Source organism: Formica exsecta, unplaced genomic scaffold (genome assembly GCF_003651465.1).
Source record: "Formica exsecta isolate Colony F162 unplaced genomic scaffold, ASM365146v1 scaffold156, whole genome shotgun sequence".
NCBI lineage: Eukaryota > Metazoa > Arthropoda > Insecta > Hymenoptera > Formicidae > Formica > Formica exsecta.
In genome coordinates, this window is record NW_021848882.1 from 28,052 (window position 1) to 35,260 (window position 7,209).

General features: G+C 43.2%; 1 pseudogene; it reads left to right on the forward strand.

Moving 5' to 3' along the window:
• The first annotated feature begins 3,554 nt into the window (after positions 1-3,554).
• On the forward strand, positions 3,555-5,569 carry LOC115233041 (annotated as a pseudogene).
• Positions 5,570-7,209: the final 1,640 nt, after the last annotated feature.

The following is a 7,209-nucleotide window of genomic DNA, read 5'->3' on the forward strand; positions in this document are numbered from 1 at the left end:
TCCCAATACTGCAAGTATCATACATGTGGATCATTTCTTTCTGGTACGTTGATACGACGTCTTTGTTGTTTTTGACTTTGACGTTGCCGCTGACGTAATACAAGCTTGGAAATCGTATAATGATTCCGATGCTGTCTTTGAGGAAATCGATTACGGTACAATACCGCTGCTTGTCGATAATTATTATGGCATTCGCCAAGTACCAGCATAATGTCAACAATGTCGTTCGAAGTATAATCCGGCATTTTGCGTATATCTTGGCCAGCTGAAGAAGGGTACTAGTCACTAGCAATTACGCAAAATCCAAAACATGGTCCTTCGAGCCGGATAAAAAGACGAAAATAAAAAGATGTTGAACAAAACAGTACCTATTTTCTCTTACAAGCGGACGATCCAACAAGGGAAATTAGCTTGGAAGAAATCGAGGCGCGTGAGGGTCAGTTGGACCCAGTGATGCCAGAATGCCCACGCTAGCAACACGCAACCGTAGTGGAGGGGATACGCACACAAGCGAAAACCGTGTACATGTAATGTGCAGAACGCTCTGATGGAATCCGTCCTTTAAATCGAGAACCGTAAACACCTGTTTCCCTTGTAAGCTATTTATTTGGTCTTCTATAATCGGAGCTGGAAACTTCTGTTTATGAATTCTTTGATTTAGAGGATGAAGATCCACGCACATACGTGTTTTTCCATTTTTTTTCGTTATCGGTACGATTCTCGCGCAATAAGGAGAGCTATTATACTTTGCACAATTATTCCTCTCTCCAACAAATCATCGGTAATTTTTCGTAATTTTAATTTTTCGTTGTAAGACATTCGTCGAGGCGCGTACGCGTAAACTAAGTCATCTTTTATATTGACCCGGACTTGATAGTTATCTTTAACCGTTTCTATACGCATATCGTCTACCTCGGCGAAGGTTTCTAACAATTTCGTTCTTTCTTTTCAACCGATGCTTTCGTCTAGACTACTTAAAATTAGGTCGCTCCGATTTCGCGTCTCAATCGCGTTTATATTTAAAATTTCTTCGGATTCCGCACATCGGTTGTCCGTAATCTCACACTTCCAAATGTTCGGTTTGTGAGTGACTGTTAAATTATTACCACTGAAAAATGATCTACCTATTATCACAGCATATTTAATAGTCGCATCTAGTACTACATAGAGTCGCACTTTTAAATCGCGATCCAGATCGTCGATTCTCACTACTGTTTCAATTGTGCCTAATATTTCGATAGGCGTATTTCCGACCCCCGAAAACTTTTGACTCGACGTTAACGGTTCTAATTCTCTATTTTTTAAAAATTCCGCGTATTCTGTTTTTCTGATAAGGCTTATTGGACTACCCGAATCGACTAGAGCTTTTATTGTACATTTTTTATTGCTTATGCTAACTAAACGCACGTACGGTACCTCAAGTAAACGCTCGCTTTCGATAGTTGTGACGCTCTCCGGTTTTCGCTCTACCTTATTCCCCGCTTTCTGCTGTCCTGATGCTGCTGCCGACGGACACTGCGGTTTCGTATGTCCCGGTTGTTGGCAGTGGTAACAGATCACCTGGGGTGATCGGCAGTCCTTGGCGATGTGTCCCTTTCGTTGGCAATTACGCCACGTCACCGGCGTTGATCGGCAATCCCTGGCTAGGTGACCCTTTCGCTGACAGTTATGGCAAACGACATCCTTGCTTGTCGCCCTTGCTGCGCTGCTCCCGGACGGCCCCGAGGCCTGGGTTTTATACCCAGCGTTGGACGTAGTTACTGTGGCCTCTGTGATTCTCCGCATGTGCTCAATAAAGCTGGAGAGTTTTTCCAAACGGGCATCCATGGCGGCAACCTGGATCATCGGCAGCCTGATACCTGCCGCTATCAGATCGATTTGATCCTTCTCCGACAGATCTAGGAATTGCATAAGATTTAGTTTATCGTTCACATAGTCGATGAACTTTTCTCTCGAGTGCTGCCACACTCGCTCACTAATTTTCGCCATCGCTAGCGTAAACGAGATCTTCCGTTTGAAATATTCCTGTAGTCCTCTTTTAACCTCGGCCCATGAGGAAATCGTTGCGGTTGATTGGCGGTTGTACCAATCTATGGCATTCCCCGAAAGACGACCGGTAGCCGCTAACAGCAGAACATTCTCGCTTATTTCGTACAGGCTTCCGACGTACCCTACTCGCTCGAGCCATTTCCGCACGTTGTCCCTTTCGGAGCCTTCAAATATAGGTATTTGAGGAGATATTATTTTTACTATATTACCTCCGTTTAGTCGGCTGTTAGCGGAACCAGGTGTGCCCGATCTATCTCGCGTGAACGCCGCTCCTTATGCTTCCTCCTCGATCGGAGTAACTGACAGTCTCTCCTGCGACCTTGCGACTAGCGTCGCTAGCTGCTCCATTAACTTATTCTGCACCTGCATCTGCTGCTGGAAGCCCAATAGTAACGTTTGCATCACGTCCCCGCTGGCCGGCTGCGCTGCCGCTTGGGTGAACCCTGGAGTTGCTCCGACCTGGACGGGCGGCGTCCTCGATCCGTCTTCCGACCGCTGCGGCTTGCCCGCATCTCGAAGGCTCGTATTCCTGACGTAGTGGTCCAGGATACGGTCCACAAGTCTTTGGTGCGTTCTCTCCGCGTTTAACTCGAGAGAAACTGCTTCCTCCCGGAGCTGCTCGTCCGTCAACCCCATCAGACGGTCCTTTAACACCTCAAAACGGGCTGCTTACTTAGCTGCTTCTTTGGCTGCTTCTTTGGCTCAAGTCGGTGTTACGTCCTGGCGATTCCACGATTCCTTCCTTCCGCGAAGTGTCGGCAACGATCGTCGATTGGTGAGACAAACGAATCGCTCAGTAAACAGGGCATTGCACACAACTTCACTATCGAGTCGAATCCCTCTTCTGAATTTTAGAACTGTAAGGATCTGAGGAGGCTGGGTGCTTTTGATTTCCCGCGGAATAAATGCTCGGCTTGTTATCTTAGATATGTATGGGTTTTATTACTTCAATTCCCTGTACACGGGCTTGCTCCGAAGCTCCTCAATATGGCGCTCGATCTTTCTCAAATACCTGGCCACATGGTTTGCCGGCTTAACGTACTATGCTTATGTCGATCTCTCGTAAATCCGCAACTAATTAATTAACAAGCCGGAGGGGCCCGACCTGACCTCCGTCCGCGCTTTTAATCTTAAGCCCGACTTGGCTACTATTATTACTAATATAAAATCGACTAGCTTCGCACCTCACTTGCCTCTCTTTCTCTGATACCTTCTCTTAACCCGCTCTAAGACTTTCTAAGACGTACTGCCTTCCTCGAGGCACGCGGCTACCTCGTTTTATACTTGTAATTGGAGATTCGATATTTATCGGATCTCATCGTGGCGCGTTCCTATTTGTCGCGCTCGGCAGTTTGATATCTCTCGAACCTGACTGATCTGCTTACCGGGTGTTCCGATTGAACACTCGTTAACGGGTGCTTCTAATCTTACCATCTATTCTTACGACCCTGACAGAAGTTATAGATTACAGGTTACGTGTTATTTAACAAGAAAATTATTAAAAAATGGAGCACGCATATTATTCGCAAAATTTCCCGGATGATATGGATGATCAAGCCCATCAATTTGATGAAGGAAATGACAAACACAATGATGAACTATTGATCGATGCAGTTAGAGGATATCCTCATTTATATGACAGATCTTTAAAAGAGTATAAAGATATAAGAATGAAAGAGAATTCATGGAGGGAAATCGCATTATGGTAAAAATGCATAATAACGGACCCAGCTCCAATGACCTTGACCTTGACATATGTTGTCAAGGTCATGACTCTGAGTAACCTCCAAAAGGTTTTAGCCGTCGCTCGTTGCTTATTAAAAAGTTATTAACAAAAAAAGTTTGAAATATACCAAAGTACATGCACGGCAGGAAGCACGCGCACGCACGCGCACACACACGCACATGGGGGGGTTGCAAGGGGTGCCTTTGGCCCCCCTCCTGCACCCACCCCGCCGGTAGGCGTACTAATCTTCTACGTTTCGGTACTCGAGAATATCATTATCAACATTATATTGCTGAATTTTTATTTAAAAGACTCTATACTTTTGATAAGCGTATTGATGTTTTTTTTTAAATAATGAGCAAATTATATCTAATAAATAATTAATTCAACATACTTATATTTTATTTTTGAAATAACATATGTCAAGGTCAAGGTCATTGGGGCTGGATCCGTTATTATGCATTTTTACCATTATATTAAACGGAGAAAATAAGTTTTAAGTCACTATAACATATATAAACATCACATTATTTTATATATATGTATATACGGTACATACTAGCAAACAGATATATAATTATTATAGAACATATACGTTATATAACATGCAACGTATATGTTAGTTTTAATTTTCCACTCATGAATGTAATATTTGTAATATATTATGTTACATTGTTATATCTCATATAGCACAAATGGTTAGGTCATTTATTTATGCTATATAAGATATAATTACAATATAATAATACAAATGTTCTATTTATGAATGGGAAACTAACATGTACGTTGCATGTAACGTACATGTTAGATTATGTTATGTAACAGTTATATATTTATCCTTGCTGGGTAAACATCACATTGTTATATAAATATCATATTATTATATAATATTGGATGATTGCATAAGTTCGTGCCCGATTTTCATAGATGGCATTAAGTTACTGCATGGCGGAGTTCTATTGTTTTCGTGTGGTAATTGTTGCTTACACCGAATAGATGACGTTGTCTTATGTCAATTTAGCATCAGACATTGTTCAGATAAGTCCATTGGTGCATAAGAGTATATATATATATTAATTTTAAATTTCAGATCATATACCAATGTAGTTAATCCAGCTATTAAAAAAAGAGCAGTTGACATACCAAATGTTTATACCGATAAACACAATTCAGCTAAAAATGCTTCGTCACATCACTTTTTGGATACTTTTGGACATGCAGATTCAAATCTCTCTTTTACCTCAAATTCTGATATTCTGCTCGAAGAAATGGAAATAGCACCGAAGACAAATAACTTTTCTCGTAATCAGCATTTTCAAGAAATCAATAAATTTCAAAATGTACAGAATGCGGTAGATCTTCCTCACATCTCACAAGAGATCAATACAGTTGAAACAGGCTCTAATCGATCATCACAACCACTCCGAAGCGAATCTCGCAATTCTTGTAATACAAGTCAAATGGCTGCATCAATTTCAAATTCTACTTCATCTCCTACACTACAGACGACAGTATCCAGCAATACAAGAATACAAAACTCAGGTAAAATAAAAAAATAAAAGCACCACACACTTGGAACCGTCCATTGCATCTTTGAGTAACACTCTCCAAAATCGTCTTGCCAATCCATCGTGTCCTACTGACAATAAGCACACTGCTTGGAATATAAATAATTTAACACCTGATTGAAGCTTTGGTTTGCTAATAGCGGTCGAACTAGAACGAATACCTGAGCCCGAAAAAAGTAAGCGAAAACAAGCAATTGCAGAGATTTTATGGAAACCATGTATATGATAGTTTGAGTTATTTGAATGTGATGTTTAATGCGATACTTATTTTTTTTCATGATTTATTATAATGATAATTTAACGTCTAAGAAAAATTTTTTAGTTATTTGAATGTGATGTTTAATGCAATACTTATTTTTTTAAAGATTTATCATAATGATAATTTAACGTTGTAACGCGGTCACCTCGCTCGACGCTCGGATCGGCTCGTCGGTGTCCGGGTTCGAGAGGAGGGGAGACTCAAGCTTACGAGACACAGTATAGGTAGAAAAGATAGTTTATTCAGTGAGAAAAAGATAGATACAGCGTGCAGGGTCTGGCGATAGCGTGCGATGAATGCGGTCGCTGGTAGCAGGATGTGCGGAGCGTAACGCGGAGACGCAAAGCGCAGGGCGCAAAGCAACGAGGAGCGCCAGACAGGTGCGGCGTGCAATCGTTCCCGGTTTTATTTACATGCGACTACGGCGCGGTTAGAGCTAGTGGACTTATTACGAACAGGCCTTATAACTAGCGGACTTAGGACTAGGCAGGTCTTATCACTAGCATGTCTTAAGACTAGGATGCGGTTATAACTAGCGGACTTAGTACTAGGCAGGTCTTATTACTAGCAGGTCTTAAGACTAGGATGCGGTTATAACTAGCGAACTTAGTACTAGGCAGGTCTTATTACTAGCAGGCCTTAAGACTAGGATGCGGTTACAACTAGCGAACTTACCTCTATCGTGCGACTAATACTTACAACGCGGTATTTACATGCAGCTTATATACTAGTGTCAGGTTAGGTGGTGAGGTATTGCGGGCAAGACCGAGTGTCACGTCGGGCCTGCCTTGGCAACGGAAACCGGCGAAACCCGGCAGGGCTGAGCGAAACCTCAGCCCGGGTAGGTGCTAGGAGCCGGCGAAACCTGACAGGGCTAAGAGAAACCTTAGCCCGAGGAGTGGTGACAGGAGTCGGCGAAACCCGACGGGGCTGAGCGAAACTTCAGCCCGAAGGTAGAGAGAGCCGGCGAAACCCGGCAGAGCCAAGAGAAACTTTGGCCCCGATAGGTAGTAGGTTCTTGGTAGATCGGTGTATGGAGTCGGATCGCAGGATGGGATCTGGTCCTGATGTCTCGGTCGGCCGGGCTTATATACCCGGCCGGCGTCCCCACTACGCGTTGTCGGTCCGGCGGTGGGGGTCGGTTCCGCGTGGGGAGACCGCGAGAGAGATAGCGTTTCGGGAACGAGCGAGACGGCGCATGCGGTATGTGAGCGAGCGAGATAGTGCGTGCGGTGTATGTGCACGCGCCTGCCGCGATAGATAGCGCGTGCGGTGTACGTGTAAGCGCATGCGGGCGGCAAGCAAGATGGCGGCGGCGGTATAGGTAAGGTTGGGCGGAGTAAGCAAGCCGTGCGTATGTATATATATATATATGTGTGTATATTTGGCCGTAGTAACGGCCCTGCCGTTACAAATTAGAGGTATCCCGACAAAATCAAAGATTATTTGGGAAGAGGAAGTTGATGTTAAAAAAGTATTTGACGCTTTAACATGGTTAAAGCGCAACAATACTTTATACTCTCATATTATATTGCCAAATAATCACAATGATTTATGTTTGGCAAAATTAAAAAATTCAGAATTTCAAATAGAAGAGACAGAACATA